At 37.6% G+C, this 17,757-nt stretch overlaps 1 non-coding gene across 1 annotated transcript; it reads right to left on the reverse strand.

Moving 5' to 3' along the window:
• Nucleotides 1-5,068: 5,068 nt before the first annotated feature.
• LOC126804937 (small nucleolar RNA R71) lies at nt 5,069-5,175 on the reverse strand. Its single transcript, XR_007673795.1, has one exon. It is a non-coding gene; the product is annotated as a small nucleolar RNA R71 (small nucleolar RNA).
• Nucleotides 5,176-17,757: the final 12,582 nt, after the last annotated feature.

Raw genomic sequence — 17,757 nt, forward strand, 5'->3', positions numbered from 1 at the left:
CATTCTCGTTTGAGTATCTTTCTGAACGGCTTTCTGATGCGAGTTTCTATTGAATTTGAGAGTTTTGCAAGTGTGGGAGTGTGTCTCTTTCAAACTGAGTATCTTTACATCGTTTGCGTATCTTTACTATTCCAATTGTGTATCTTTTCAATTCCCGTTTCAGTATCTTTCTGTTGCTAGTTTATATTGAATTTGAGAGTTTTGCAAGTGTTGGAGTGTGTTTCTTTCAAACTGAGTATCTTTACATCGTTTGCGTATCTTTACTATTCCAATTGTGTATCTTTTCAATTCTCGTTTGAGTATCTTTCTGAACGGCTTTCTGATGCGAGTTTCTATTGAATTTGAGAGTTTTGCAAGTGTGGGAGTGTGTCTCTTTCAAACTGAGTATCTTTACATCGTTTGCGTATCTTTACTATTCCAATTGTGTATCTTTTCAATTCTCGTTTGAGTATCTTTCTGATGCTAGTTTATATTGAATTTGAGAGTTTTGCAAGTGTTGGAGTGTGTTTCTTTCAAACTGAGTATCTTTACATCGTTTGCGTATCTTTACTATTCCAATTGTGTATCTTTTCAATTCTCGTTTGAGTATCTTTCTGATGCTAGTTTCTATTGAATTTGAGAGTTTTGCAAGTGTTGGAGTGTGTTTCTTTCCAACTGAGTATCTTTACATCGTTTGCGTATCTTTACTATTCCAATTGTGTATCTTTTCAATTCTCGTTTGAGTATCTTTCTGAACGGCTTTCTGATGCGAGTTTCTATTGAATTTAAGAGTTTTGCAAGTGTGGGAGTTTTTCTCTTTCAAACTGAGTATCTTTACATCGTTTGCGTATCTTTACTATTCCAATTGTGTATCTTTTCAATTCCCGTTTCAGTATCTTTCTGTTGCTAGTTTATATTGAATTTGAGAGTTTTGCAAGTGTTGGAGTGTGTTTCTTTCAAACTGAGTATCTTTACATCGTTTGCGTATCTTTACTATTCCAATTGTGTATCTTTTCAATTCTCGTTTGAGTATCTTTCTGATGCTAGTTTCTATTGAATTTGAGAGTTTTGCAAGTGTTGGAGTGTGTTTCTTTCCAACTGAGTATCTTTACATCGTTTGCGTATCTTTACTATTCCAATTGTGTATCTTTTCAATTCTCGTTTGAGTATCTTTCTGATGCTAGTTTCTTTTGAATTTGAGAGTTTTGCAAGTGTTGGAGTGTGTTTCTTTCAAACTGAGTATCTTTACATCGTTTGCGTATCTTTACTATTCCAATTGTGTATCTTTTCAATTCTCGTTTGAGTATCTTTCTGATGCTAGTTTCTATTGAATTTGAGAGTTTTGCAAGTGTTGGAGTGTGTTTCTTTCCAACTGAGTATCTTTACATCGTTTGCGTATCTTTACTATTCCAATTGTGTATCTTTTCAATTCTCGTTTCAGTATCTTTCTGAACGGCTTTCTGAAGCGAGTTTCTATTGAATTTGAGAGTTTTGCAAGTGTGGGAGTGTGTCTCTTTCAAACTGAGTATCTTTACATCGTTTGCGTATCTTTACGATTCCAATTGTGTATCTTTTCAATTCTCGTTTCAGTATCTTTCTGAACGGCTTTCTGAAGCGAGTTTCTATTGAATTTGAGAGTTTTGCAAGTGTGTGAGTGTGTTTCTTTCAAACTGAGTATCTTTACATCGTTTGCGTATCTTTACTATTCCAATTGTGTATCTTTTCAATTCTCGTTTCAGTATCTTTCTGATGCTAGTTTCTATTGAATTTGAGAGTTTTGCAAGTGTTGCAGTGTGTTTCTTTCAAACTGAGTATCTTTACATCGTTTGCGTATCTTTACTATTCCAATTGTGTATCTTTTCAATTCTCGTTTCAGTATCTTTCTGATGCTAGTTTCTATTGAATTTGAGAGTTTTGCAAGTGTTGGAGTGTGTTTCTTTCCAACTGAGTATCTTTACATCGTTGCGTATCTTTACTATTCCAATTGTGTATCTTTTCAATTCTCGTTTGAGTATCTTTCTGAACGGCTTTCTGAAGCGAGTTTCTATTGAATTTGAGAGTTTTGCAAGTGTGGGAGTGTGTTTATTTCAAACTGAGTATCTTTACATCGTTTGCGTATCTTTACTATTCCAACTGTGTATCTTTTCAATTCTCGTTTGAGTATTGATAGGAACACAAAGTGTGACGTTCTTAATGTATATATGTCCTATTCTTATGCTTTGTTACTTCTTATTTAGTTGTTTTAGGTTCATATTTGTTATATGTATGTTTTGAATAGAGCTATTTCGATTTTAGATGATTTGATGATGAAATTGTGCTAAGTGTTAGAACTCCTGATTGAGCTAGGATTCCTTACTCGACTAGGACTCTACTTTCCTATTTTCATTCTTTCCTATTTCTTAATCGACGAATTCTTTTCAGGAAAGACAAATCATATTTGGAAAGAAAGGAGAGTTGCCGAGTTGCATTCCTAGTTGAACAAGGAAATCATATTCGAGTTGAAGAAGGAGAAGAGGAGGCCGGCCTAGCTACTCCTAGTTGGACCAAGAGATTGCCGTGCAGCCCTTAAAGAGATCTCCCTATTGGACTTGGTTTCCTACATCAAGTTGGATATGGAGTACATAAATCAAATCCATAACAAAGAGGATTTCAGTTTCCCAATTGGATTCTATTTCCTTTTGGCACGCAAGAAGGCTTCCTACACCTCTATATATAGAGGCCGGCCTCTCCATTTAGCAACATCATCAACCCTACACAAAAACACAGCCATAAGCTCTGCCGAATCCATCCTTCACCCTTCCAAGAAATCCTAAAACCGATTCCATCATTCCCCACCTATCAATAGCCTTCAAACACGCTTGTGAAGAAGGTTTCATCCATAGAAGTCTTGGCTACACTTGTGGATTGCTTGATTTATAAAGTGTAACCATGATTCACTCTTGTTTAATTTCGGTTTTGGTTTTATTCTTGGTCATGGATGAAGTTGCGATTTGTGTAGTGAAGTCTTGTATCAATTTTGTCTATGAAATAGCTACTTGATTCAACTTATATAGAGGATTCGAAAATTATGTTTTGGTTTTATGAATTTCTGTTTTGGTTTTCTGCCGAATGTATGAATGAACAATTTTCGATACCTATGTGTTATGACTATGCTTGTAGCATGATATTTAGGTTGTTGGATTAAAGACTTAAGCTAAGAACATGTTTATTCTTGTCTATGTGATTTTCGAATTGCATGGTTGTTGGTTAAGTAAGTGACATACTTGATGAATTCAATGTGCATGACTTTGGGATTACATGATTAAGATGAACATGTTAGAATTTCGATTATGGCTGCTTGGTTGTGATTGAATGTGTTAAGTGTCTATGTGTTTAGGTTACTGCTTAGAACCCTAAATGCATGATCCATCCTTGGTGATTTATTGCATAGTCTCGGCATGATGCTATAAGAAAGACATGAAGCTTGTTTCGATTCCCTCTATGTGATTTGTTTTGGTGATTGTTTATGTGTTGGTTGGTTGATCACATGTATATATTAGTTTAGGTTTTATTTACTGTTTTTTATGATTCAATCCAAAATCTATATCAACCTTTTATATCTTTATGAATTCGTGTAAGTGTTATGATCCTAAGCCCTGGCTGGATCCCCGGTTTGTGAACGATACCCTCTTGCTTTATACTACTATGATGTGTTCAGGGTTAAATATTGATGTCGAGTAATCGAGCAGTCATCAAATGGCGCCGTTGCCGGGGATCCATTAGAGATGGATCCCTGACTTTTACTACGAATTCATTGTGAATATTGTACATTTGTATATTCTTATCTTGTTTCGTTGTACATATAGTAATGTATCTTAGGTTGTTGTTTTGGTGCTTGAGTGAATGATTGTTGTAGGTTGTAAATCGAACGGAATAGGTAAAGTCCCTTTTGTTAATATTAGCCTTAACCCTTCATGCTAGCTCTCGAGTTTGCATGAGGTCGAGGGCGGCTTTTATTAACACTTGGAGATTTGTCTAACACATGAGGTTAAGTCCAGCTGAGTAAGGGGCACGCTCTTTTATTACTCTGGTGCATGGGACCAAAATTGGATCTCAGAGAACTACTGACTGACATACATCTCGGTGATGGAGTCGATAGGGAGTTCGCTCTCCGTAGTTCAACAAATGAGTCCTACCATGTTCACTATCTCTGATTGAGCTAAAGGCCTTCTGAAACAAAGACTTGATCTTGTGTCTAGGCATTCATACTTAGGCCGCACGTCCACCTTGGTTTACAACTTAGAATCAATCGATCATTCAATCATTGAAATAGCAAAAAGAACTTGTGAATTGTATGAACTTGTGAAAACGTAAAGAACTAACTCTTGTAAACTTGACATAGTTGCCGTGCTCTTCCCTTTAAGTGTGCGTGTGTATGACTAAGGGAAGGCACGAATTGTATGTATCCATTATGTATTCTTCAAGGCTAACTCGTTACCTTTCATATAAACAGGTACTATGCATGTCCGAATTTTCTAAGAAGACACAAGAGCTCAAGGATCGAATTCAAGCACTTAGAGATTTGAACAACTCTTTCATAAGTATACCTTTGAATTTCGAAACATCTCCAAGCAATTCAAACTTAAACTCTTCACCTAGATCAGAAGAAGAGGAGGATCTTTCCTTTCCCTTCGCCTTCAAGTCAGACTTAGACACAATTGCGGGCCGTGACATAATTCCTGTTGGTGCTCCAATGGCACTAAAGAATGCATTCATTCCTACCACCCCGGAATCACCTTCATGCATTGCTTTCACTCCACCTGATGAAGCTAACTTCTCCATTCCTGTTCAATTGCTTGGGCAGCTGCCTAAGTACTCTGGTTCATCAATGGAAGACCCTAATGTTCACCTTAGGGAGTTCTTGGACATTTGCAAGCTCCAATCGATTCATCACCTTTCTCAAGAAGGCTTGAGGTTGCTCTTGTTCCCATTTACCCTTAAAGATGATGCTAAACGTTGGTTGTATTCTTTGCCTGCAGGAATCATCACTACATGGGACGAAATGACTAGGAGGTTCTTGAAGCAATTCTTCCCTGCTCAACTCACGAAGAGACTTAGGAGGGAGATTCAGAACTTCACTCAAAAGGATGGTGATTCACTCTATGAGGCTTGGGAAGAATTTCAGGAACTACAAAGGAAGTGCCCTCACCATGGTATTTCGTTGGATGACTTGGTGCAATTCTTCTATGAAGGACTCGACACCACCAATAAGAGCATGGTGGACTCGGCATGTGGCTGCACATTCATGAACAAAACCGGTCAAGAAGCTTACACCTTGATCGATGACTTGGCTGACAACAATCGCCAATTTAGTTCCAAGGAGAAGAGAGGAAGCAAGAGCCGTGGGGTGTATGATGTTGATGCAAGGAATCAGATGGCTACTTTAGAAAGGAAGCTTGACGTGCTAGTCAAGGCATTCAATGGTTCGAGCATCACCCCTCAAGCATGTGGCATTTGTTCTTTCAAAGATCACACGACTGACAATTGTCCAAATGGTGCAATGACTGAAGAAGAGTTGAACTTTATGGGGCAACAAAGGCCTAGGTACGATCCATACTCGAACACATACAACCCTGGACTTAGAGACCATCCAAATTTTCGTTGGAGCAACAATGCTCAACCATCCAATGCTCAAGGTCAAGGACCTCGTCCTTCAGGTTTGTTTGTGAGGCCTCAGGTACCTCAAGGTTCTGCTCCCTTTAACTCTAATGTTCATGGTTCGAATAATGCATCTTCACCTAATTATGATGAACTTTTGAAGTCTCTTGCTCAAGGGCAACAAAATCTAAACTCTGCTACTCAAGCTTTAGTTACAGGTCAACAAGCTCATTCTAAGGACATAACCGAGCTTAAGAAGCAGATGGGACAAGTGATCGATTTCATGGGCAAGATCCATGAAGGAGGGAAGTTGCCGAGCCAAACTGAGCCTAATCCGAACGTAAAGGCCATGGTGACACAAAGTGGGAGGACCTTGGATGCTCCAATGCAGCAACACAAGAAGGCCGTGCCTTCTAAAGGTAAGGAGGCCGAGAATTACAATGCCAAAGACTTAGAGAAGGACCCTGCCTCCTCTAAAGCCAATGATGCCGTGCCTATACCAAAAGAAGATCATGCCGTGCATGACAAAGGTAAGGATCCTAACTCTAGTGGTTTGGTTTCAACTAATGCTCTTCCTCGTGTTCCCTTCCCTAGTAGATTTGCAAAGCAAAAGAAGGATGACTCTGATCAAGCCATGCTCGACATTTTCAAGAAGGTGGAAGTGAACATGCCTCTTATTGAATGCATACAACAAAATCCTAAGTATGCTAAGTTTTTGAAAGAATTGTGCACCAATAAGAGGATGACTCGAGAGAAGGAGGTTGTTACAATGAGTGAGACGGTTTCTGCCGTGCTCCAAAGGAAGCTACCACCTAAGCTTAAGGATCCAGGGAGTTTTTCTATCCCTTGTACAATCGGAAACATGACATTTGAAAAGATAATGTTAGACTTAGGTGCATCTATTAATGTAATGCCGCACTATATCTATGAGAACCTAGGTCTAGGTGATTTGAAACGTGATAATGTTGTGATTCGATTGGCTGATTGTTCCAACAAAGTCCCTTTGGGCTATGTTGAAGATGTTCTTGTGCAGGTTTCGAGCTTGATCTTTCCTGCCGACTTCTATGTCATAGACATGGAACCAACGGAGGCAGATGACAAGGAGGTTCCTATCTTGTTAGGCCGCCCCTTCATGAGGACTGCACGAACAAAAATAGATGTGTTTAGTGGATCGCTCACCTTTGAGTTCGATGGTGAAGTGATTAGCTTCAACATCTTTGAAGCTATGAGGTATCCTCTTTCGGAGTTAAGTGATTGTTTTTCAGTTGACATACTTGATTCCCTTGCAGATAACTATCTAGATACCTTGACAAATGACGAGTTGGCACTCACTATTGCCCAAGGGGCCGGATTCACAAGTGATAGCTCGAACATTTCGGTGCTAGGAGCGGAGGATGCTGTGCCATCTTTCATTCATGAAACCGTGACCTCCCTTGAGGTTGCAAGTGAGGTAAGTTTTGTCTCTCCTAGTCCAATTCTCTTAACTACTAACAAGAATCTTCCTTCTGTGGTGCAAGCTCCGAAGCTTGATCTTAAGGTTCTTCCGGACCACTTGAAGTATGCATTTTTAGGAGAAGAGGATACATTGCCCGTGATCATTTCATCTGCACTAAATGAGGAGCAAGAAGAGAGATTGATTGAAGTGTTGAAAAGACACAAGACGGCAATAGGATGGACCCTAGCCGACATCAAGGGGATCAGCCCTACCATGTGTGTACATCGAATATTGCTAGAAGATGGTGCCAAGCCAACCAAGGAAGGTCAGAGACGCCTTCACCCACCAATGATGCAAGTGGTAAAGGATGAAATCACCAAGTTGCACGATTGTGGCGTGATCTACCCCATCTCGGATAGTAGGTGGATCTCTCCTATTCAAGTTGTGCCAAAGAAGTCAGGCATCACGGTGGTGAAGAACAAGGACAACGAGTTGGTGCCTCAAAGGACGGTGACCGGTCATAGAGTTTGTATTGACTATAGGAAGCTCAATGCGACAACAAGGAAGGATCACATGCCATTGCCATTCATTGATCAAATGCTTGAGAGGTTAGCTGGTCACTCTTTCTATTGTTTCCTTGATGGATATAGTGGATACAACCAAATAAGTGTTGCGGAAGAAGATCAAGAGAAGACTACGTTCACATGCCCTTTTGGTACGTTTGCTTATCGTCGCATGCCTTTTGGTTTATGCAACGCCCCAGGTACATTTCAACGTTGTATGTATCACATTTTCTCTGAGTATATTGGTTCTAAAATTGAAGTTTTCATGGATGATTTTTCTGTCTATGGTGAAGATTTCGAAACTTGTTTAGAAAATGTTGAACTTGTGCTTAAACGTTGTGAAGAAACTAACTTGGTTTTGAATTGGGAAAAATGTCACTTTATGGTCACGCAAGGCATTGTCTTAGGTCATATTGTTTCATCTAGAGGAATTGAGGTTGATAAGTCTAAAATAGATCTTGTGCGTCACTTACCCCTCCCCACGAGTGTGAGGGATGTTCGATCGTTTCTTGGACATGCAGGTTTCTATCGTAGGTTTATCAAGGATTTTTCCAAGATTGCGCGACCACTGAGTTCATTGCTTCAAAAGGATGTCCCATTTCACTTTGATGATGATTGCAAGCATGCATTCGAGACTTTGAAGAAGCTCCTAACTTCAGCACCGATCATGGCACCACCGGATTGGTCCTTGCCCTTTGAGTTGATGTGTGATGCCTCCGACTATGCAGTTGGAGCCGTGCTAGGGCAAAGGAAGGACAAGCAGCCCTACGCCATCTACTATGCCTCACGAACACTCAATGATGCTCAACAAAACTACACCACAACTGAAAAAGAACTTCTTGCCATGATCTTTGCTCTAGATAAGTTTCGTTCTTACTTACTTCAATCTAAAGTTATTGTGTACACTGACCATGCAGCTTTGAAGTATTTAATGACAAAGAAGGATGCCAAACCGAGATTGATTCGATGGATTCTTCTACTCCAAGAGTTTGATCTCGAGATCAAGGATAAGAAGGGAAGTGACAATGTCGTGGCGGATCATTTGAGTCGTTTGGTAAGAGATGCCGAGCCCTTGGCCATCCAAGAGAGCTTTCCGGACGAGCAACTCTTTCGAGTTGAGGTAAGTGAGCCATGGTATGCAGATATTGTTAATTATCTTGTTTCTAAGCAATTTCCTGATACATTATCGCATGCACAAAAGAATAGACTCAAGGCATTAGCTAAGTATTACGTTTGGGATGAACCATACTTGTGGAAACATTGTGTTGATCAAATCATTAGGCGGTGTGTCCCTGAACATGAACATCAATCAATACTTACGTTTTGCCATTCTGAATCTTGTGGAGGACATTTTGGTTCACGTAGGACTGCTCTTAAGGTGTTAGAATGTGGTTTCTTTTGGCCTACGATTTTTAAAGATGCATATCATTTTTGCATGACTTGTGATAGATGCCAACGCATGGGAAACTTAGGATCTAGAGATCAAATGCCTATGACACCGATTATATATGTCGAAATTTTTGATTGTTGGGGTCTTGATTTCATGGGACCTTTTCCTAATTCAAATGGTTTCTTGTATATACTCGTTTGTGTTGACTATGTTTCGAAATGGGTGGAAGCAAAGGCCACCCGGACTAATGATTCTCGAGTTGTTGCAGATTTCCTTCGTTCTAACATTTTCTCTAGGTTTGGTATGCCGAGAGTTATCATTAGTGATGGAGGATCTCACTTTTGCAACCGGACCATTGAGGCGTTGTTGAAGAAGTATGGAATCAAGCATAAGGTTGCTACGCCTTATCACCCTCAAACAAGTGGACAAGTGGAGTTATCTAATCGTGAGATCAAGAGAATTTTGGAGAAGTCTGTTGGACCATCACGCAAGGATTGGTCTCAACGATTGGATGATGCTCTTTGGGCCTATAGGACGGCATACAAGACTCCCTTAGGCATGTCACCATTTCGACTAGTCTATGGCAAGGCGTGCCATCTTCCCGTGGAGCTTGAACATCGTGCATGGTGGGCTGTGAAGAATTTTAACATGGACATTGATGAGGCCGGATTACATAGGAAGTTGCAATTGCATGAGCTTGAAGAAATCCGGAATGAGGCCTATGATTCGGCAATGGTTTACAAGGAGAAGACTAAGACATTCCATGACCGCATGATTAGGAAGAAACACTTTGTCGTTGGGCAGAAAGTTCTTTTGTTTAATTCTCGACTTAGATTGTTTCCGGGCAAGCTCCGTTCTAGGTGGCTTGGACCGTTTGTTGTTACTAATGTTTTTCCTTCTGGTGCTATTCAGATCAAAAGCTTGGTGCATGGAAAGGAATTCACGGTCAATGGACATCGCTTGAAGCCGTACTATGACAATTTCGTGGAACACAATGTGGAGGAGACGTCTCTCCTTGATCCTACGGCAAGCAAGTGATGATTTGAAGATAGTCTAGGCTATAGACTCTAAACTTAAGCCAATGAAGGAGCCGTCAACGAGTGTTTGCATTTTCTTACCCCTTAACTCTTTCTAATTTTCGTTGCTTATCATATTGTACATTGAGGGCAATGTAAGTTTTAAGTGTGGGGTGGGGTATACATCATTCGTTGAATTCTATTGTTTGATGCTTATGTGTTTCAATTTTGTGTTTTGATTTCCGAATTCTAGTGTCATTTTGGTTCTGTTTTTCGATTTTAAGTTGTTTAGTTGTTTTGTTTTTGCTTTGAGTCCTAGGTATGCCTTTAACTGTCTAGGATGAGTTGATCTTTGAATTTATGGTTGATGGATAAGCATGATATTGGAATGAACTTCATTGTTATTTGATGGTTAATCGATGTGTAGATTTTGTACGAACATGTAGTAGATGAGGATTTTGAAACTTAGGTACAGAATGAGCATGTTCCTTACTTGTTTGAATTCATGGAACCTAAGTGAGTTTTCGAGCCATACACTTGTGCCTTTCTTTGGAGAGTTTATTCTATCGTTTCTTGGCTTTATAACCTCATTACATCTATTTTGATCAATTCGTATGCCATAGAATTGCAATGAACTAGAGAATGCTAGAACTTACTTTGTGAAACTTTCGAAGCTTTATGTCATAATATACTCTGATTTTGAAAATGATTGTTGGATCTTTTTAGGATTTCCACCACTTTAAGCCAAAAAGCCGTATATCCCTATTTGAGCCCTGCTTGGGACACCTTAGTGTTAACTCTTTTGAGCCTACGTTAAGCCTTTTCTTTCATTACCAACATGTTATATCCTTGCTTAGTATAGTTATATCTCTACCTTGTCTTTGAGGCTTGGCAGAGCCGATTTTTGGATGTTAATATGGAGTGATGATTTGATTCAAGTGTGGGGTTATGCTATTGTATGTATGTTATGCCGTGAAAAGAGTATGAAAAGAAAGAAAAATGTATTGATGCCGTGAGAAAATAAAAGAAAGGATTCATGATGCACGGTTAAGAAAAGAAAAAGTTGAATGAAGAATGTTGATCTCGGCATACATGTTGTTTTTGGTGAATTTGGAGTTGTGATGTATTTGTTGAAGGCTCAATAATGTTATATTTTAGCCTTTGTTCGTTTTCACAATGTTTAAAGTGAAGATGGGTCCAACATGATGAGATTTGGCCCTTGTTTTATGGAGTATGGCGACATAAGGTGGATGTTTTGCTCTGCTAAGTCTTGAGGATGACCTTTGTGATTCCTTTTACCTTGAAAATAATACCCATGCCGAGCCTAACTATCCCTTTCTAAAGATCCGCATGATTCTTAAAATGAGTAGCTCTTGATTTGTGGAGTTTGTTTCATAAGTAAGCTTATGGTTTGGGTTCATTTGTGCATATGATTGGTATCTTTCATGAGGTTTTCGATTTCCCTATGTTCATAACTCTTGTGTGTGAAAAGCTTTTAAGCATATGCCATGTTATTGAGAGAAAAGATTTGGAGTGCATATCCTATGTGAGTTGAATTTGAACTTGTTTTGAACATGTCGAGCTTAATTTCACCTTTGTTTCTGCCATGTCTTACTTGTTAAACGAAATTTCATGTTTATTAACCATTGAATTCATCGTATCTATTTCGATTGAGTGTTATTCTTGATGCTATGAGTTTGAAGATCTCTGAGACAAAATGTTGAAGGCATTAGAATGTTGTGTCGTTAGTTGTTTTGATTTCGTATTATGCTTTGATTTTCGTTTTTTAGTGTTTGCTAAGGGACTAGCAAAGTCTAAGTGTGGGGTTGTTGATAGGAACACAAAGTGTGACGTTCTTAATGTATATATGTCCTATTCTTATGCTTTGTTACTTCTTATTTAGTTGTTTTAGGTTCATATTTGTTATATGTATGTTTTGAATAGAGCTATTTCGATTTTAGATGATTTGATGATGAAATTGTGCTAAGTGTTAGAACTCCTGATTGAGCTAGGATTCCTTACTCGACTAGGACTCTACTTTCCTATTTTCATTCTTTCCTATTTCTTAATCGACGAATTCTTTTCAGGAAAGACAAATCATATTTGGAAAGAAAGGAGAGTTGCCGAGTTGCATTCCTAGTTCAACAAGGAAATCATATTCGAGTTGAAGAAGGAGAAGAGGAGGCCGGCCTAGCTACTCCTAGTTGGACCAAGAGATTGCCGTGCAGCCCTTAAAGAGATCTCCCTATTGGACTTGGTTTCCTACATCAAGTTGGATATGGAGTACATAAATCAAATCCATAACAAAGAGGATTTCAGTTTCCCAATTGGATTCTATTTCCTTTTGGCACGCAAGAAGGCTTCCTACACCTCTATATATAGAGGCCGGCCTCTCCATTTAGCAACATCATCAACCCTACACAAAAACACAGCCATAAGCTCTGCCGAATCCATCCTTCACCCTTCCAAGAAATCCTAAAACCGATTCCATCATTCCCCACCTATCAATAGCCTTCAAACACGCTTGTGAAGAAGGTTTCATCCATAGAAGTCTTGGCTACACTTGTGGATTGCTTGATTTATAAAGTGTAACCATGATTCACTCTTGTTTAATTTCGGTTTTGGTTTTATTCTTGGTCATGGATGAAGTTGCGATTTGTGTAGTGAAGTCTTGTATCAATTTTGTCTATGAAATAGCTACTTGATTCAACTTATATAGAGGATTCGAAAATTATGTTTTGGTTTTATGAATTTCTGTTTTGGTTTTCTGCCGAATGTATGAATGAACAATTTTCGATACCTATGTGTTATGACTATGCTTGTAGCATGATATTTAGGTTGTTGGATTAAAGACTTAAGCTAAGAACATGTTTATTCTTGTCTATGTGATTTTCGAATTGCATGGTTGTTGGTTAAGTAAGTGACATACTTGATGAATTCAATGTGCATGACTTTGGGATTACATGATTAAGATGAACATGTTAGAATTTCGATTATGGCTGCTTGGTTGTGATTGAATGTGTTAAGTGTCTATGTGTTTAGGTTACTGCTTAGAACCCTAAATGCATGATCCATCCTTGGTGATTTATTGCATAGTCTCGGCATGATGCTATAAGAAAGACATGAAGCTTGTTTCGATTCCCTCTATGTGATTTGTTTTGGTGATTGTTTATGTGTTGGTTGGTTGATCACATGTATATATTAGTTTAGGTTTTATTTACTGTTTTTTATGATTCAATCCAAAATCTATATCAACCTTTTATATCTTTATGAATTCGTGTAAGTGTTATGATCCTAAGCCCTGGCTGGATCCCCGGTTTGTGAACGATACCCTCTTGCTTTATACTACTATGATGTGTTCAGGGTTAAATATTGATGTCGAGTAATCGAGCAGTCATCAAGTATCTTTATGTAAGGCTTTCTGATGCGAGTTTCTATTGAATTTGAGAGTTTTGCAAGTGTGGGAGTGTGTTTCTTTCAAACTGAGTATCTTTACATCGTTTGCGTATCTTTATTATTCCAATTGTGTATCTTTTTAATTCTCGTTTGAGTATCTTTTTGAACGGCTTTCTGATGCTAGTTTCTATTGAATTTGAGAGTTGTGCAAGTGTTGGAGTGTGTTTCTTTCAAACTGAGTATCTTTACATCGTTTGCGTATCTTTACTATTCCAATTGTGTATCTTTTCAATTCTCGTTTGAGTATCTTTCTGATGCTAGTTTCTATTGAATTTGAGAGTTTTGCAAGTGTTGGAGTGTGTTTCTTTCCAATTGAGTATCTTTACATCGTTTGCGTATCTTTACTATTCCAATTGTGTATCTTTTCAATTCTCGTTTGAGTATCTTTCTGAACGGCTTTCTGAAGCGAGTTTCTATTGAATTTGAGAGTTTTGCAAGTGTGGGAGTGTGTTTATTTCAAACTGAGTATCTTTACATCGTTTGCGTATCTTTACTATTCCAACTGTGTATCTTTTCAATTCTCGTTTGAATATCTTTATGTAAGGCTTTCTGATGCGAGTTTCTATTGAATTTGAGAGTTTTGCAAGTGTGGGAGTGTGTTTCTTTCAAACTGAGTATCTTTACATCGTTTGCGTATCTTTATTATTCCAATTGTGTATCTTTTCAATTCTCGTTTGAGTATCTTTCTGATGCTAGTTTCTATTGAATTTGAGAGTTTTGCAAGTGTTGGAGTGTGTTTCTTTCCAACTGAGTATCTTTACATCGTTTGCGTATCTTTACTATTCCAATTGTGTATCTTTTCAATTCTCGTTTGAGTATCTTTCTAATGCTAGTTTCTATTGAATTTGAGAGTTTTGCAAGTGTGGGAGTGTGTTTATTTCAAACTGAGTATCTTTACATCGTTTGCGTATCTTTACTATTCCAACTGTGTATCTTTTCAATTCTCGTTTGAGTATCTTTATGTAAGGCTTTCTGATGCGAGTTTCTATTGAATTTGAGAGTTTTGCAAGTGTGGGAGTGTGTTTCTTTCAAACTGAGTATCTTTACATCGTTTGCGTATCTTTAGTATTCTAATTATGTATCTTTTCAATTCTCGTTTGAGTATCTTTCTGATGCTAGTTTCTATTGAATTTGAGAGTTTTGCAAGTGTTGGAGTGTGTTTCTTTCCAACTGAGTATCTTTACATCGTTTGCGTATCTTTACTATTCCAATTGTGTATCTTTTCAATTCTCGTTTGAGTATCTTTCTGAACGGCTTTCTGATGCGAGTTTCTATTGAATTTGAGAGTTTTGCAAGTGTGTGAGTGTGTTTCTTTCAAACTGAGTATCTTTACATCGTTTGCGTATCTTTACTATTCCAATTGTGTATCTTTTCAATTCTCGTTTGAGTATCTTTCTGATGCTAGTTTCTATTGAATTTGAGAGTTTTGCAAGTGTTAGAGTGTGTTTCTTTCAAACTGAGTATCTTTACATCGTTTGCGTATCTTTACTATTCCAATTGTGTATCTTTTCAATTCTCGTTTCAGTATCTTTCTGATGCTAGTTTCTATTGAATTTGAGAGTTTTGCAAGTGTTGGAGTGTGTTTCTTTCAAACTGAGTATCTTTACATCGTTTGCGTATCTTTACGATTCCAATTGTGTATCTTTTCAATTCTCGTTTGAGTATCTTTCTGAACGGCTTTCTGATGCGAGTTTCTATTGAATTTGAGAGTTTTGCAAGTGTTGGAGTGTGTTTCTTTCAAACTGAGTATCTTTACATCGTTTGCGTATCTTTACTATTCCAATTGTGTATCTTTTCAATTCTCGTTTGAGTATCTTTCTGATGCTAGTTTCTATTGAATTTGAGAGTTTTGCAAGTGTTGGAGTGGTTTTCTTTCCAACTGAGTATCTTTACATCGTTGCGTATCTTTACTATTCCAATTGTGTATCTTTTCAATTCTCGTTTGAGTATCTTTCTGAACGGCTTTCTGAAGCGAGTTTCTATTGAATTTGAGAGTTTTGCAAGTGTGGGAGTGTGTTTATTTCAAACTGAGTATCTTTACATCGTTTGCGTATCTTTACTATTCCAACTGTGTATCTTTTCAATTCTCGTTTGAGTATCTTTATGTAAGGCTTTCTGATGCGAGTTTCTATTGAATTTGAGAGTTTTGCAAGTGTGGGAGTGTGTTTCTTTGAAACTGAGTATCTTTACATCGTTTGCGTATCTTTATTATTCCAATTGTGTATCTTTTTAATTCTCGTTTGAGTATCTTTTTGAACGGCTTTCTGATGCTAGTTTCTATTGAATTTGAGAGTTGTGCAAGTGTTGGAGTGTGTTTCTTTCAAACTGAGTATCTTTACATCGTTTGCGTATCTTTACTATTCCAATTGTGTATCTTTTCAATTCTCGTTTGAGTATCTTTCTGATGCTAGTTTCTATTGAATTTGAGACTTTTGCAAGTGTTGGAGTGTGTTTCTTTCAAATTGAGTATCTTTACATCGTTTGCGTATCTTTACTATTCCAATTGTGTATCTTTTCAATTCTCGTTTGAGTATCTTTCTGAACGGCTTTTTGAAGCGAGTTTCTATTGAATTTGAGAGTTTTGCAAGTGTGGGAGTGTGTTTATTTCAAACTGAGTATCTTTACATCGTTTGCGTATCTTTACTATTCCAACTGTGTATCTTTTCAATTCTCGTTTGAGTATCTTTATGTAAGGCTTTCTGATGCGAGTTTCTATTGAATTTGAGAGTTTTGCAAGTGTGGGAGTGTGTTTCTTTCAAACTGAGTATCTTTACATCGTTTGCGTATCTTTATTATTCCAATTGTGTATCTTTTCAATTCTCGTTTGAGTATCTTTCTGATGCTAGTTTCTATTGAATTTGAGAGTTTTGCAAGTGTTGGAGTGTGTTTCTTTCCAACTGAGTATCTTTACATCGTTTGCGTATCTTTACTATTCCAATTGTGTATCTTTTCAATTCTCGTTTGAGTATCTTTCTGAACGGCTTTCTGATGCGAGTTTCTATTGAATTTGAGAGTTTTGCAAGTGTGGGAGTGTGTTTCTTTCAAACTGAGTATCTTTAAATCGTTTGCGTATCTTTACTATACCAATTGTGTATCTTTTCAATTCTCGTTTGAGTATCTTTCTGATGCTAGTTTCTATTGAATTTGAGAGTTTTGCAAGTGTTGGAGTGTGTTTCTTTCCAACTGAGTATCTTTACATCGTTTGCGTATCTTTACTATTCCAATTGTGTATCTTTTCAATTCTCGTTTGAGTATCTTTCTGAACGGCTTTCTGATGCGAGTTTCTATTGAATTTGAGAGTTTTGCAAGTGTGGGAGTGTGTCTCTTTCAAACTGAGTATCTTTACATCGTTTGCGTATCTTTACTATTCCAATTGTGTATCTTTTCAATTCCCGTTTCAGTATCTTTCTGTTGCTAGTTTATATTGAATTTGAGAGTTTTGCAAGTGTTGGAGTGTGTTTCTTTCAAACTGAGTATCTTTACATCGTTTGCGTATCTTTAGTATTCCAATTGTGTATCTTTTCAATTCTCGTTTGAGTATCTTTCTGATGCTAGTTTCTATTGAATTTGAGAGTTTTGCAAGTGTTGGAGTGTGTTTCTTTCCAACTGAGTATCTTTACATCGTTGCGTATCTTTACTATTCCAATTGTGTATCTTTTCAATTCTCGTTTGAGTATCTTTCTGAACGGCTTTCTGAAGCGAGTTTCTATTGAATTTGAGAGTTTTGCAAGTGTGGGAGTGTGTTTATTTCAAACTGAGTATCTTTACATTGTTTGCGTATCTTTACTATTCCAACTGTGTATCCTTTCAATTCTCGTTTGAGTATCTTTATGTAAGGCTTTCTGATGCGAGTTTCTATTGAATTTGAGAGTTTTGCAAGTGTGGGAGTGTGTTTCTTTCAAACTGAGTATCTTTACATCGTTTGCGTATCTTTATTATTCCAATTGTGTATCTTTTTAATTCTCGTTTGAGTATCTTTTTGAACGGCTTTCTGATGCTAGTTTCTATTGAATTTGAGAGTTTTGCAAGTGTTGGAGTGTGTTTCTTTCAAACTGAGTATCTTTACATCGTTTGCGTATCTTTACTATTCCAATTGTGTATCTTTTCAATTCTCGTTTGAGTATCTTTCTGATGCTAGTTTCTATTGAATTTGAGAGTTTTGCAAGTGTTGGAGTGTGTTTCTTTCCAATTGAGTATCTTTACATCGTTTGCGTATCTTTACTATTCCAATTGTGTATCTTTTCAATTCTCGTTTGAGTATCTTTCTGAACGGCTTTCCGA

This window comes from Argentina anserina, unplaced genomic scaffold (genome assembly GCF_933775445.1).
Source record: "Argentina anserina unplaced genomic scaffold, drPotAnse1.1, whole genome shotgun sequence".
NCBI classification, from domain to species: Eukaryota; Viridiplantae; Streptophyta; class Magnoliopsida; order Rosales; family Rosaceae; genus Argentina; species Argentina anserina.